Here is a 17,094-nt window from a genome sequence, read left to right on the forward strand (position 1 = left end):
GTCATGTGGTAACTCTGTCCGACTCTCTGCAGAGCTGAAACTTGGTGTGTTCCCTCCAGTGGCATGTGAGTACCAAATAACTCTGCATGCTTGCTAATACTGCTGTCCTGGCCCTTTAATTACTACATCCTAGGCAATATAAAATTGTAGTATGGTTTTGATTTTCACTTCCTGATGACTAATGGCATTGAATATCCATGAATATACAGAATTACATACTTTAATGTATATTTGACATTGTTGTGGGTGTTTTTTTTTTGTTTGTTTGTTTGGTTTTTTTTTTTTGCTTTTTGCTTTTATTAAAAATGTAAATGTTGGGGGCTGGAGAGATGGCTCAGTGCACTGTCTGTTCTTCCAAAGGTCCTGAGTTCAATTCCCAGCAACCACATGGTGGCTCACAACCATCTATAATGTGAACTGATTCCCTCTTCTGGCAGATGTAAATGCAGATAGAACACTCATATACATAAAATAAATAAATCTTCTTTAAAAAAATATAAATGTTTTTCTCTCATAATATATCCTGATTACGGTTTCCTCTCCCTCTACTCCTCCCAGCAACCCCCCACCTCCCCTGCCATCCAGATCCACTCCCTTTCTGTCTCTTAGAAAAACAAACAGGCTTCTGAGGGATAATAATAAAATACAATATGATAAAACAAAAATGATCACATTGGAGTTGGACAAGAGAAACAAACAGACGGAAAAGAACCAAAGAGAAGGCATCAGAATCAAAGACCTATTCATTTGCACACTCAGGAATCCCATAAAAACACTAAACTGGAAGCCATGACGTATCACAGAGGACCCGGGGCACCCCAAACAATCCCTGTGCATGCTGCCTCCGTCCCTGTGAGTTTACATGGGATTTGATGCTGTTGATTTAAAGGGCCATGTTTTCTTAGTGTCCTTTGTCCTATCTGGCTCTTACACTTTCTGCTTCCTCTTCTCCATAAGCTTTGAGGCATCCTTACTCTAGTATATTTTGCAGGTGGCACACCATGGAGATTAAAGAGTTTGTGGCTGGCTTGGTGTTTACATTTCTCTTTTTTTTTAAATTTTTTTAAAGATTTATTTATTATTCATACATTATTCTGCCGCATGTACATGCCAGAAGAGGGCACAGGATCTCATCATAGATGGCTGTGAGCCACCATGTGGTTGCTGGGAATTGAACTCAGGACCTTTGGTAGAACAGCCAGTGCTCTTAACCTCTGAGCCATCTCCCCAGCCCCTACATTTCTCTTTTGATAGTGTGTAGAATACCTTCCTGTACCAAAGGTGCTAACACAAAGAGGCGAAGGTGTTGTGTAGGCACTGACTCCACTTCTCCATGTAGTTGTGTAGGTGTTCTCTTCAACGATGAGACGGATAGACTTGGCAACAGCTTGGGTTGCTTGGGGATCCCCATGGAACCTGTTTTGCCACAACTCAGTTAGACCTTTTGATGACAAGGGATTGCCGGTTGGGACTCTGTCTCCCCCCATTATTTGGCAATTTCATTTAGATTGCTTCTCAATGAAGCAGTTTCATTTAGGAAGCTTCCACTGTATACAGTTCCACGAGGCCCCATTTCTTAATCATTGATCTAAGTGCCTGCACTAGCAATGTTCTATATTGAAAGCCTTCTGTGCCAGTGAGCTCAGCCATGTTCCCCACTGTCTCGTCATTCAGGTTCAGTGTTTCTGATTTTATGTTGAGAGCTTCGATCCACTTGTAGCTAAGCTTTGTGGAGGGTGATGAGTGTGGATCTATTTAGATTCTCCTACATGCAGCCACCCAGTTTGACCAGCTCCGTTTGTTGATGATTCTGTCTTTTTTGAAGTGTGTGTTCCTGGCTTCTTTTTCAAAATTCAAGTGTTCATAAGTGTGTAGATTTAACTCTTCTTTGGAAGTCTGATAGAATTTGTTCTGAAACCAACTGGCCTTGGCCTTTGATTGGTTGGTAGACTTTAAATTACTGCCTCTATTTCACTTGAAGTTATAGGTCTGCTTAAATTGCTCATTTGAATTTTATTTAAGTGTTATGTATTGAAAAAAATGATCCATTTCTTTTAGATTTTTCCAATTTGTTGGAGTATAGGTTTTTAAAGTATGTTGTTTATATTTTATTGATTTCTGCCCTGAGTTGTTTTTTTTTTTTTTCTTGTAGTCTACTCTTTTTAGTTTTTATTTCTTCTTTTTGTTCTAAAGCTGTCAGGTGGACTGTTAAGTTACTAATAGGAGCTTTCTCCATTTTTTAAATATCATTTAGTGATATGAACTTGCTTCTTACAATCACTTCATTTTGTCCTATAAATTTGGGTATGTTGTGTATTTATTTTCATTTTCTCTTTCTGTCTTGTCTTTTTTTTTTTGTTTGTTTGTTTTTTTATTTATTTGAGAAAGGGTTTCTCTGTATCCCTTGTTGTTCTGGAACTTGCTCTGTAGACCAGGCTGGCCTTAAACTCAGAGATCTGCTTGTTTCTACTTCCTGACTGCTAGGATTCACACCCAGCTGAGTATTCATTGGTAGAAAGTCTTTAATTTTTTTCTTTATGTCTTGACCCATTTTTCATTAGGTAGTAAGTTGTTCAGTTTCTATGAGTTTGTAAGCTTTCTGAAGTTTCTGTTTTTGATATTCTGCTTTAATCCATGGTGGTCTAATAGGATGCAGTATTATTTCATTTTTCTTCTATCTGTTGAGACTTGCTTTGTGACTGAGCATGTAGTCAATTTTGGAAAATTTTCCGGGAGGTGCCAAGAAGAAGGTATATTATTTTTTGTTTCAGTGAAATGTTCTGTAAATATCTGTTAGGTTCATTTGGTTTACAAGGTCATTTAGCTCCAGCATTTCTCTATTTCTTTTTTGTCTGGATGACCTGTCTATTGGTGAGAGTAGGGTATTGACATCTCCCACTCTCAGTGGGTGAGGGTCAGTATGTGATGTAAGCTATAGTAGTGTTTCTTTCACAAACCTAGATATCCTTCTGTTTGGGGAATAGATGTTAAGAATTGCAATGTCCTCTTGGTGTATTTTTTTTTTCTTTGATGTATGTGTAGTATTCTTTTGTATCTCTTCTAATTAGTTTTGGTTTGAAGTCTATTTTAATGGCTACACCAGCTTGCTTCTTTGGCCTATTTGCTTGGAATATCTTTTTCTATTCTTTTACCCTGAGGCTTTGTCTATTATGTTAATGTGTGTTTTTCAGATGCAAGAGAAGAATAGATTCTGTTTTTACATCCTCTCTGCTAGTCTGTGTCTTTTTACTGGGGAAATGAGACCATTGATATTGAGAAATATTACTGAAAAGTAGTGATTCATGTCATACTGTTCTTGTTGTTGAAGGTGGTGAGAGAGAGAGAAAGCTTCCCCTCTTTTGATTTTCTGGTCTGGGATTATTTATTCCATGTGTTTTCTTGGATGTAGTTAACAGCTTCAGGTTGGTGTTTTCTTCTAGCGCCTTCTGTAGGGTTGGAGTTATAGATAGATATTCTTTAAATTTGGTTTTATCATAAAATGTCTCATTTTCTGCATCTACTGTGATTGAAAGTTTTGCTGGATATAGTAGTCTGGGCTGGCATCTATGGTCTCAGAGTCTACAGCACATCTTGTTGGTCTTCTGGGTTTCAGAGTCTCTCTTGAGAAGTCAGATATAATTCTAATAGGTCTGCCTTTATGGGTTATGTGTTACCTGGTCTTTTTACCTTGCAGTTTTTAATGTTTTTTCTTTGTTCTGTATGTTTAGTGTTCTGATTTTATGTGCCAAGAGGACTTTCTTTTCTGGTCCAGGCTGCTTGGTATTCTGTATGCTTCATGATAGGCATCTCCTTATTTAGGTTAGGGAAATTTTCTTCTATGATTTTGTTAAAAATATTTTCCATGCCTGTGTTTCTTCTCCTGTGTTTCTATTCCTTTTATTCTTAGATTTGGTGTTTTCATAGTGTCCCAGATTTCCTGGATCTTTTGTGCCAGAAGGTTTTTAGATTTAACATTTTCTTTGCCCAGAGGTATCTATTTCTTCTCTCATGTCTCCAATGCCCAAGATTCTCTTTTCCATTTTTTTTTTTTTTTTTTTTTTTTGTATTCTGTTGGTGAGGTTTGTCTCCTGTTTGAGTCTCTAAATTTTTCATTTCCAGATTTCCTTCAGTTTGGGATTTCCTTATTGATTCTATTTCTACTTTCAGGTCTTGAACAGTTTTATTAATTGCCTTCCATTGTTTGTTTGTGTTTTCATAGAGTTCTTTAAGGGATTTATTAATTTCATCTTTAGGGACCTTTATCATATTCACAAAAGCTATTTTAAGGTCGTGTGTGTGTGTGTGTGTGTGTGTGTGTGTGTGTGCTTTAGCTATGTTGGAATACTCAGAGCCTGTTGGGGTAGGGGTGCTGGGCTCTCCTGTAGACATACTGTCCTGTCTGTTATTGGTTGTGTTTTTAGGCTAGCATCTAGGTATCTGGGATTGGGAAGACTGTGATTACAGGTGCTGATGTCTGGTCTGGTCTTTGTTTGGTGGGTGTTTGGTTTCTTTGTTCCTGTTGCCCTCTCTGGTACTAATGGGAATGTGGTGACTGTGTGCTGCCTGGCAGGAGAGTCTTCTGGGATCCTGACATGTGTGGCCACCGGGAGTTCAGGTCAAATGCACTTTTGAGTATTGGGAGCTGAGACTTAGGAATGGGATTGTCTCCTGGAATACTGGAATTGGGGTCTGCTCTAAAGCAATGAGATGAGGAGGAAGGTTAGGAGGAAGAAATCTATGTGATCAATTGGAGATAGGGGAAATGTGGGGGGAGATTGCAATAAGTGATCTGTGGCAGAGCTGGGGATAAGATTGAGGAACGAGATTTGGAGGAAAAGAAGAAGAGGTAAAGAGCTGCAGTTACCCTATTGCTTCCCTGGCCAGAGTGTCCTCCAGGGTCCCAGGGAATCATGATTAAAATTTTTACTTTAGTCTATTGCTTTGTTACATCCACTTTTAAATTATGGTATTTGTATATCTGAAGATTTTTCCTCTAGTCTCTGTTTTTCTGTCTGTCTGTCTGTGTGTGTGTGTGTGTGTGTGTGTGTACTTTTTTTTTTTTTAATTTGCTATACAGCCAAAAATGGCCTTAAACTTCTGATTCTCCTGCTTTTATCTGTGAAGTAGCAGGGTTACAAGCATTTGGTACCAGCTTTGTGTACTTCTGTGTCTTAAACTCAAGAATCATGGCGCCCAGTTTACGGAGCTGTATTCCTACTCCATATCTTGTACATTCTGAAAGAATTGAGTATATTTAACCTGGAGGGAAAAACGTGTGTGTGCCTACTCTAAATGGGTTAATAATGAAAGCATTAAGCCACCCAGTATTATAGAAAATGACTTTAACCGTTAGTTCATCATCTAAAAATTACAGACTTTTCCTAAATAGCGGTGAGGTTGACTGTTCCAGAACATAGCAGTGGAGACGGTCCACAGGACGCTGTTCTCCTAAGGGTGTAGATAGACCATAAGGCCTCTGAAATTCCTTCCAGAACCCTGAAAGTTGATCATGTGTTTGGCCTTTCTCATGCTTGTTTCGTTTTTAAAACTCATTCTCTTCAAATATTCTTTATGCACTGTAGCCGCCAGACCCTTAAATTTAATTAAATTTAATTAAAATTTAAGTCTTATAATCAGTAAAGAGAACATTGAAACAGAATCCACGAGCGTCCTCTATCAGTGACTTTGATGTTGCCAGTAAAAAAACTGATACAAAATGGATTGTTATTGAAGAGCCTGGGCAACATGAATTTCCATTGAGTGACTAGAATTTATTCATATGGCTAGAATGGAATTTGTGAATCAATATCCAAATCAATAAAAATGTGTCCCTTATTTAAAGAAATGCATTCAGTTGTGTCGGAACCTTTAATTTTGTCGTCACTAATTTGGTAAGAGGATCTGCTATGTATACTACTTTAGAATAGTCACACTTTTACATAGTTACAACAAATACATTTTGAAAATTAAATGACTGGGAACAAAAATGGATGTAATAGGTAAGGCAAATGAACCCGGAAGAAAGCTGATTTGTCTATATTTTTATTAATGTTAAAACTAAAACATTAGTAAGCATAATATACTATTTAGTATTTCATTGCTGTGACCAAATACCTGCTGCTGTGTTGATCCAAAATAATATACTCACTGCCTCAATCCAAAATAAAAAAGAGGAAATAATTGTCTGTTTTATATGACAAGATAGAAGTAGGGGAATGCACATAAGAGCAAAGTTATCTAGATGCTCCAAAGGACCTGCTCATACAAATAAAAATAATCAGACGTCGAATAAGACACATTTTATGCTATATTGTGCTCACAAGGAGCCATGGAAATCTCCAGTCTACCTTCCCCTGTACCTGGCTCCCCAGTAACCACAGAGTAAATAAAAATAGAGCAAATACATGCCAAAACAAGGCTAAAACAAGGGTGATTTTTAGAAATGCAATCATCTTTTAAAAAAATTTCAAACCAACATGTTCATTATGACAGTCTACTATATGCTCCACAGATAAAGTAGCTTTAATGCCTCTCTAGTGTAGCACAAATTTATTACTCACTCTTACCACATAGCGAAGTGGGCCCATGGGAGACTGTTCCACATTGTCCATTAGACTTGATGGATGAAACTAGAGAGGTGGCTCCGAGGGTAAAGGCACGTGCTGCCAAGCTTCAGACCAACCTGAGTGTGATCGCCCCATGGCTCAGGGACAAACCAACTCCTGCAAGTTGTTCTCCGGCCTCTGCACATGTGACACACCCATACACACCACACACAAATGCAGAAATGTAGTAAAAGAAAATAAAATTAAAAAAACAGTAACAAAATGACTGAAGGAGTAAGCTTCCCCACGTGGCATGTGGTAAGCTGTTATGTAAGGACTCAACCCCACCCTTCCCAGCTTCGGACCAGAGGTGGCATATGCCACTCTCCTATCTATTGCTTAAGATTACCCATGTTGCTTCACTGAAGTGGAAGGGCAAGGAATATTTGCTGAGCGTTACCTTCTGTCATGAAAGTGAAATACAGGACAAATAGGAATTCAAAAGTGACCCGGTAAATAAGTCCAGATAAATGTACAGTTACGCACACAGGTTATGACACTCATAGATGAAAACGCAAGTGATGCCAAGGTGAAGTCTTAAAAACCTGGTTATACCACGTTCAGAAGAGACACCCCCCCCCCAGGTGTTACAACAAATACGTTTTGAAAATTAAATGACTGGGAACAAAAATGGATGCAATAGGTAAGGCAAATGAACCCGGAAGAAAGCTGATTTGTCTATATTTTTTATTAATGTTAAAACTAAAACATTAGTAAGCATAATATGCTATTTACTATTTCATTGCTGTGACCAAATACCTGAGATACGGAACTTAAGAAGGAAAGATTTGTCTCAGCGCCTAGTTTCAAGGGCCTTGGCCAACAGTTGGCTGGCTCCATTGCAGTTGTACTGAGGAGAACAGAACATGTAGGTCACATGAGGGTGTGGCAGAGGTCGGGCTGCAGAGAGTGATAGAAAAATGTACCAAGGTCCCCAAACACCCACAGAGATATTGTTCCTCCACCAAGTGACTGCTTCTTCCCCACCAATTAACAGCCCATCCAGGAACAAACACATACTGGCTCAGTCCTAAAAGGAGCTGATGGAGTCAGCCCCTCAGTGGTCCAATCACCTCTCAGAAGTCCCACAAGTTAGAGGCCAAACAACAACACACACATTCACAATATTTTTGTTAAAAAGAAGTGTAAATCACCAAGAAGGCATACAAGCTTTAAACCTATATAATTAATGCATAGGACCAAGTTATATAAAATAAAAATTGATGCAGTGTAAAGAGGATGCCAGTCACAAAGTCTGTCATATTTACTTTCTGGCCACTTACCCAAAAGTTGTTGGTTTCTGCACATGAGCGTGAAATATTCCAGAAAATTTCAGAATATTGCTACTAGTTTCTGAAACATAGTGCAATTAAATATGAGACTGATAAAATATAACTAATACTTCATTCTTTGAAATTCAAAAGAAAACATACTATAAATAATTAATGAGCATAATGGAAAATTTAAAATATTATATACTAAATGAGAGCAAAGCTATTGTATATTAGGATTTGGGAGGCCGTCAAAGATAGCAGCTGAGGAAATAGATTTAAATCTGTAAGTTTAATAGACATTTAGTGGGGAAAGAATTGATCACCATGGAAAGATGATGCTCCCTGTCCTTAGTCAATGCTCTATTGCTGTGAAGAGGCACCTTGACCATGGCAACTCTCATAAAGGACAACATTTAACTGGGGCTGGCTTAGGGTTTAGAAGTTTAATCCATTATTGTCACAGCAGGAAGTATGGCTACATGGAGGCACAAATGTTGCTGAAGACTTAGTTGTGAGTGCTGCATCTGAATCTGTGCAGGAAGAAAGAGAGAGAGACAGAGAATGGGCCTGGCTTGAGCATTTAAAAACCCAAAGTCCAGTGACACTCTTTCTCCCACAAGGCCACACCTCCTAATAGTGCAACTCCATGATGGCCAAGGATTCCAATCTATGAGCCTGTGGGAGCCATTTCTATTCAAACCACCACAATGCCAACCAAACCAATAGACCTCCATTAACTGTGACTGAGTAGTCAACCAGCAATCTGATAGAAACACTCGCAGGTGGGAAAACTGAAAATTGTCCAGTGAATATAGTGGCCCATGTGAGACCACAAAGACGGAGCTGTCTTGTTCTGTTTTTCTCCTTCCCTGCCCCCAGGAGGTTCAGGGACAGGAGACATCCAAACTGCTCAGGCTGTAGTCTCAGTCTGACGGCTCCATGGTTGTCTTGCCACTAGAGATCCCTCCTCTGTGGGAAGTAAGGCCTCTAAATCAACTAAGCACAGGCGGAGAGGGCTGGAAGCCCAAGTTTTACTAAGACACCGTTAGTAACAAGAAGAAACAACCCCATTTTCTTCGTCTCATTCTTTAACCTGAGGTAGGAAAGCATCATCGGTAGTCTCTTGGTCAGAGCACAGCTCGTGTCCTGGAAGACATTCTCTGTCCCAGAAAGAGTTGCCATCCAGCTCACGGACCAGCTGACCAAACCACTGCTCCTTCAGGACAACCTCAGAGGGATGGAATATGACAAGTGCAGTCAATTTGGACGTCACTAGCTTATTGATCTTTTTTTATTTTATATTTTATTTGTTTGTTTGTATTTTATTATATACATATGTATAAATTCAGTGTTCTGGTTAGAAGCAACACATCTAGGAATATTAAAAGGTACATAAGGTACATTCTGTTTAGAAAGGTTTTTGTCTGTCTGCCTGTCTGCCTGCCTGCCTGTCTGTCTGTCTGTTTCTCAGGTCATTACAGATAGTAAAAGCCAATTTATGCCCAGGTCAGTTCATTGGGAGAATTCCGCATAAGCACCATCACATATGCTACTCCTGGGTGTGCTCTAAGATGGTGCTGGCATGTACCGAAAACAAACTCTAATCAGCTCTCAACTTTTTCTCTTTTAGTGAAGTAAACACGAAGAACTTCTGATGAAGCCAAAGATGTGGACTGAGAAAAAGGAGGCAGCTTCTTAGGCATAAGACCCACAAGAACCAAGAATTACATCTGTCATCCTAGCATTTGGGAAGCAGAGGCAGGAGGATCAGGAGTTCAAGGTCAGCATTGGCTACAGGGGACTAGCCCAGAGTATGTGAGACTTAAAAACAAAACAAAACAGGAATCTGATGCAGCTGCTCATACTTGTGCCTCGGTGGCCTGCTTAAATCCAGTCTGGCATCTGAATTCATGGTGCAGCACTACCAGGCATCTGACCATGTGGCTTAGGGGACCAAACAGCAGATTTACCATGGGCAGCCTGCACAGTAACTTGGTAGTTCACATTAAACCTTCAGTCTTTCTTTGTTGTTTGTTTGCTTTTGTTTGGCTTTTTTAAGACAGGGTTTCCTGGGAAGCCCTGGCTGTTCTGTAACTCATTCTGTAAACCAAAATGGCCTTGAACTCAGAGACTGGCCTGCCTCTGCCTCCTAAGTACCGGGATTGAAGGTGTGCACCACCACACATGGCTTTCAGTCCTTTTTGAATCTAACAAACTAGAAACTATTTTTTTAAACAGACATTATCTTCAAAATATGTCATAGCTCTTCTCCAGAACTCTACAGTCTGATTTGTGACTCAGCTCTAAATTCCTCATAAGAGCTCTTTACAACACCCCTGTCATACACAGTAAAAATTTCCCCCAAAGCCAGGTGTGGCCAGGCACACCTTTAATCCCTTGAGAGGCAAAGCCAGAAGGATATCTGGAGTTCAAGGCCAGCCTGATCTACAGAGTGAGTTCTAAGACAGCCAGGCCACAGCAACAGAAAGGGACCCTGACTCAAAGCACCAAAAATAAATAAATGAATAAATATAATGTCCTCTAGAGAGGCCAGGGAACAAGTTTGTTCTGGGGTGTGTTAGAGAACTTTCTCAGATGTTAGCTCACATTCGAAAGTGAAAGCCCACTAAATGTGGTGAATCCTTCTTTAGGTAGCAGGAGGGGCCGAATGCTGCAACTTATTCTTCACCTTCAAATGTGTATCTCCTGATTTTCTCCTGTTTGTTATTTCCTTGAGACAGTCTTTCAGGGTGGCCTAGGCTGCCCTCAGACTCCCAGTTCCTTTAGTGTTAGGATTATAGGACTGTACCATTATACATGGCTCAAAAGGTATATCTTGACCATATCCAAGAATAGAGGAGGAAGCCACTGAGGAAGAAGACTCCCAGGCTTCTCTGAAACTTATTTCTCATCCCCAAGCTACTTGCTTTTTGAAGTTCTTTCTCATCTATCCTTATGACATCTGTGGTGGCACTAGTCTCTTAAATCTCCCAAGAATTCTGCATCACCTTTAGTTTATCATTTGCACAAGTAAAGACGATTCTAGAAACTTCTTTCTGGTTCTCACTTTGTCATTTAGACAATCAAACGAGAGCACACTGACTGAATATGATTATCCCAACTCTGCATTTTAGAGCTAGGGAAATCATGTGATTTCTACCAGGCCACTGTGAACTGAGCTCAAGCCAAAGGCCTTGTATTCCCTGGGTTCTTAAGGCTCTGTCCTATCAGGTGCAATCGTAGAATTTTGGGGGCAAAATTAATGTCACTGTAGAAATATTATGTAGCAATTTCACATTTCAGTTATTTCTCTCCCCATGATGCACAATCACTCTGAGAAGTGGCCCAGGGTCCCTGCAGAAATGGGCAGGAGAAAGCTTTTTCCTTTGTATCTATGATAGCGTAGCAGAATACTTCTTCAAGAAGCATGGCATCCTCTTTATGAGAAATAAGTAGGGGGTTCACAGCTGTCTATTGGGGATTTAAGTTGGTCTTTTTTACTTTGGACTTTGGGCTGTGTGTATGTGTGCGTGAGTGAGTGCCTGTGTGTGTGTGTGTGTTACTGTTATTCATGTGTATACACAAACCAAGTCAGAATTTGTAGACTGCCCCTTTATTTCAATCTCAGGAAAGTCTACCAGAATCTACTAGCCAACAGGAAACATTACACCACTCTGATGATAACTTTCCCTGTTGCCCACTGTGGCAATATTTTTGTCTCTGGGAGTTTTATAGCTGAGCAAGTCAGTCCAGTAATTTCACCTTCCTGTGAATTGATGGCCGCATTAATGGCTACTATAGAAGAGATGTTAGTTTAGATAACACGTTTTTTAAAAGCATCGATGGGATGAAGGGAGTGTTTTTTCTGTTCTTCCAGGTTGTAATTAATGGGTGGCCGAGCAGGTCTTACATAATGAAGTCACTCCAGCATTCTAGTACCTTATCTTCTGGATGTCTTCTATTTATAGTAATGTAAGATGCATTTGTGGAAGAGGTGATTTTCGGGTATTTCTTGATAGAAAGCAGTCTCATGTTTCAAGTGTTTATGTGGAGCCTTGAGTGACATAAGACAAAACTGAAAAGATAGAAATGGGAGTGATAATGAAGTTTGTAATGATTAATTTCACATGTCAACCTGCATAACAAAGATTGTAACCAGAAGACTGGTAAAACATTATTTCTGTATATACCGTGAGGTAGCAGACTGAGTGAAGAAACCCTATTCCCCAGCAGTGAGGGCACCTCACAATTTCAGGAGGGGCTGCATCGACCAACAAAGCAAAGGACAAATTAAATTTCTTCTTGAGCTCAGATGCCTTTTGCTCTCAGGCTGTGGAACTCCAGCTTCTCAGGCATTAGACTCTGAAGCTTACAAAAATGATCCCTTTAGTTCCCAAACCTGCAGCCGGGGGCTGAATTGTATCATAGAAGTTCAGTGGGAGAAGGGACATTGGAAAGGTTCTGCTTCTAGAAGATGCTTGCAGAGAGGAAGAAGAACCTGGGGAGAGCAGACAGATTGGGAGACAGGCCATGGGCATGGCATGCACAAAAGCAGTATGCCAAACTCTATCTTGAAGTTCTTTCAGGAGGTCAGCAATATGGTGGCATTGTAAGGAACTAAGAAAGACAAGGAAGTTGTGAAGAAACAGATGAAACACAGTGAGGAATAGGTAGAAATGATGTAGCACAAGTCTCCGAAAAGCTCTAAAATTTTAACTGCCAAAGAGCGGGTTGACAGCACACTGATTAATGTGATTAATTAATGAAATGACTGTGTAATGTGACAACCTGGCTGAGGTGAACTACATTCCCAGAATTCTTTCTCCTGCAGCTTTGCCGTGAGGGTGAGCTGTGAGTCTGGGGTGGTCTGGAAGGTAAGGATGGGGTAGCTGTCTCACTCTCCTCACTGGTATGGGGTACCCGTGCCTCTGCAGCAGGATTGTCCCTCAGTCCCTGCATTTCACACAAGGTGTGTGTGTGTGTGTGTGTGTGTGTGTGTGTGTGTGCGTGTGTTTACCTCCACAGCAGAAGGACTTAGCTTCTTTGGGACATCCAGGCTATCAAGATGGGCATGGGCTCTAGTTCATGCTTTGAAGTCTGTCTTGTTCTTGATTTCGTGCACTTTCCATCCATCAGGTCTTCCTAACTTGGTGTACTCTGTACCATGCACTCCCTTTCCAGCAACAGTCAAAGCTTGGACTTCAACAAGGCTGGACACACACACACAGCTCAGGGCACTGATTGTTATTCCTTTAAGATCCATGTTTAAACTGTCATCTTCCTTTGTTAAAGAAGCATGCCTGTTTGGGTGTGGCGTCTCATATCTGTAATGCCAGTTTTTGAAAGGATGAAGCAAGAGGATTGTTACAAGTTTGAGAGCAATTTGGGCATAGCATGAGGTCCTGCCTCAAGAAAAGACAGAACAGGGAGGAAGGGGCAGGGAAAAAAAATTGAGGAATTTCTGGCTTGGCATAGGCAAGTGGATTGTGCTCATTATTGTAGTTCATGTTGTTTGAAATATTGCTATTTTCATTTTTCAAGTACAATACATTATTGTACTACAATACTGGGCATAAGTGTTTAAACACATTCACCACTACACATTTAAAAATTTTTCCATATATATGTGTGTGTGTGTGTACATACATACACACACACATATATATATATGTATGTACACACACACACACACATATATATATACACACAAGGTGTTTCCATTAGAACACTTTTACACATGTATGCAGTGCCTGCCTCCTCTCCCACTCCTTCCTCCCTTCCGTTCTGAGTCCTCTTTGTTCGCCTAGACAGCTTTGCTACTGTTTTCATGTCATATGTACATACATGTTTGCATTTCCACATTTCTGCTGCTTTCTCCCCACTGTTTGCCTTTCCCCATCCCTGTTTTGGAGGAGATTGGGCAGGCCACTTTCTCTTCCGGTCTGTGTGTGATTCAAAAGAGACTGTGATTCACTTCCCAACACAGAACAAACTAGATCATCTATTCAGGTATAGTTTTTTAAAAACAACCCCAGGAGAAACAAGTGGGTGCTGAAGCAGTAAACTCAACTATAGAACGTGTCAGTCCTTCTGTGGAGAGATCTGCACTGGTCTCACTGCAAGACCTAGATGGGGGCGAGAAGGACTCCCCAACGTGTGATCAGCCCCATCTGAACAAGTTGTAATGGCAGGTGTGTGCTGACCTGACACGCTCAACTCTACTATTGGGGAAGCTTATGAAACAGTTAGGAAGTAGAGCCTTACTAGGAAAAGTATGTCATTAGGGATTGGCTTTAAGTTTTTGGGTTTTTATTTGTTTGTTGTTTTCAAGACAGGGTTTCTCTGCGTAGCCTTGGCTGTCCTGGACTCACTTTGTAGACCAGGCTGGCCTCGATCCACCTGCCTCTGCTTCCCCGAGGGATGACAGGCATGCAATACGGTGCCAGCTTTGATTTTTTTTTTTAATTTCAGTTTATTTACTTACATCCCAAGGGTGCCCCTCCCTCCTCTCTTTCCACTCTCCCCCTTTCCCCTCCTTCTCCTTTACCCTCTCCCTTTCCTTCCAGAAAAGAGGAGCACCCCCATCCCTATATCAACCTTCCCTAGCACATCAAGTCACATCAGGACTGAGCTTCACCCCCTGAGGCCAGGCAAGGCAGCCCTACCAGGCAGACGTGATTTAAAAGCAGGCGGCAGACTCCATGTTAGAAGCAGCTTGGCCCCCTCCATTCAACAGGCGACCCACATGAAGACCAAGCTGCCCACTGGCCACATATGTGCAGGGGGCCAAGGTCCAGACCATGCATGATCCTTAGTTGATGTCTCAGTCTCTGTAAGCCCCCATCGGCCTGGGTTAGTTGTCTCTGTTGGTCTTCTTGTGAGGTTCCAGTCCCCTCCAGGTCCTTCCATCTTTCCCCCACCACTTCCACAGGATCCAGAGCTCTGCCCCATGCTTGTCTGGATCCACTACTGTCTGGAGCCTCCCAGAAGACAGTCAAGTTAGGCTCCTGTCTGCAAGCACAGCAGAGCATCATTATTAGTGTCAGGAGCTGGATCTCTACAGTGGAGTGGGTCTCAGGTTGGGCCAATTATTGGTTGGACATTCCCTCAATCTTTGTTCCCTCTTTATCCCTGCTCTTCTTGTAGGCAGGGTAATTTTTGGATCAAAGGTTTTGTGGGTGGGTTGTTGTTCCCCTCCTTCCACTAGTCCTGCCTGGCTAGGAGGTGGTCACTTCAGTTTTCATGTCCCCCGTTAGGAGTCATACCCATATCCTCCCAGGCACCTACCCTGCAGCAGGCCTCCAGCCTGACCAAGAGATGTCCCTCCCCCCTTCCCCCTTCTTGTTCCCAGCCCTCTCACCTCCCACCCCCAATCTCCCCACATCTGATCCCCACCCTCATTTCCCTCTCCATTTCATCTCCTGCCTTGTTTCCTCTCTTCATCCACTTCTGCTGTCTATTCTATTTCCCTCTCTGAGGGATTTTCAGGGACCTCCCCTTGGGCCCTCCTTGTTACTTAGCTTCTTTGGGTCTGTCGTTTCCAGAATCCACTGTTTTAGTCTGCCTCCCTCCGACTTCCGCCACTTGTGGTTTTTCTACCCTTTCTTCTGAGATGGCCCCTCAGCCTTGTGGAGAAGAGTGCGCTATATGTCGTGTTCTCAGCTGAACATTCCACAGTCACATCTCTGTAGTGAATTTCTGTGTTATTCACCATCCCTCACACAAAGAAGCCTTTTTTGCTAAGGCCTGAGAATTGCATTAATCTATGTGTATAGGGATAAGAATGTAGAGGGCAGTTTAGGAAAATAACCATTTAGGAAAATAATAGTTATAGGTTTACTCTTGGGACCTATGAGTATTCCCACCACGGGATCTTGCCTGATTTGCAGAACCAGGCTGTAGAGGCATTTTTAATTCAGAACATGGTGCTTTGGCAAGAGATCATATCCAAAGATCTTCTAGGCCTGTGTGATCTGGCTGGAAAACAGACATACTAATCCCAGGAGAAAGAGGCAAGCAGACCTCTGAGTTCCAGGCCAGCTTGATGCAGAGCAAGTTCTAAAAAAATAGCTTAGCCCCAGGCGTCGTGGTGACAGAGGCATGCAGATTTCTGAGTTCAGGCCAGTTCCGTTCAGGTAGTTCAGGTGGGTCAACGTGTTGAGAGACAATGCCATGGAGTTGAGTTTGTGGCAGTTCAGTTCATGGAATTCAGAGGCAGTTTTTACTGGGAGAGTTTTACAGAGAGAGGTTGAAGAGACAACAAGCTAGACACAGGTGAAAACAGAAAGTGCCAGAGAATGAGAAGGTGCCAGATTAGAACCTATTGCCAAAGTTAGCATGAGGCCAAGCAGAGCAATTCAGTCAGAAGTCAAGAGAGAAGTCAAATTGAATCAGTCAGATAGGAGAAGAGTTTGAGCTAGAAAAGCTGAGTTGAACCAGTTAGTCAGAGTTCAGAAAGAGCCAGAAAGGATAAGCTTATTCAGCAGTAAGTCTCAAAGGCTGAAAACATTCTGTGGCTAATTTAGATTGTACAGAGGCTAGAAGCTTCCAGGACTAGGCCTAGGCTAGCAGACAAAGGCAGTAAGCCTCTAAGATGACAATTAGAACAGGAGAATAAAAATTACTTTTATTCCAAGCATGTGTTTCCTTCTGAGTAACAGGCCTCAAATCCAATCAGAAAGTAGTTGGTTAACCCTATAACATCTGCCCCATTATTGCATCCATGGCCATATCTTGCTTGAAAGGTTCCTGGCTGAATAAGAGGGTTGATGACCCCCATTATCACCAGGCAACCTACATAGCATCTTTTGGTACTATGAAAGCTAGCCAGCAGGGAGGAAACTTCCTGGTAAGTCAACTTTATTTCTCCATGGCTTGTAATCAACCTGTGTGTTGATTAAGATGTTATCATTAAGTTCTTGTGTGCAACCAAGAACAAGGGCAATAGTCTCTTTTAAGTGTCTCTGTTATACTCTTGACCAAAAACTTGAAAGGAAGTATTCCATACCTGGCACTGTCTTTTTGTTTTTTTCGTTTTTTTTTTTTTTTTGTTTCTTTTTGTTTTGTTTTGTTTTTGTCTTAGACATTCAAGGAAGTAAAATGAAATCTCAAAGTATTTTTTAATTTGCAGTTTCCTGGTAGATAGGATAGTAAACACTTCTAAAGCTATCCCTCAGCCGTCTGGATTTCTTCTTAGAATTCTCTGTTTAGTTCCA

The sequence above is a fragment of the Meriones unguiculatus genome, chromosome 5 (assembly GCF_030254825.1).
Source record: "Meriones unguiculatus strain TT.TT164.6M chromosome 5, Bangor_MerUng_6.1, whole genome shotgun sequence".
In the NCBI taxonomy this organism is placed as follows: domain Eukaryota; kingdom Metazoa; phylum Chordata; class Mammalia; order Rodentia; family Muridae; genus Meriones; species Meriones unguiculatus.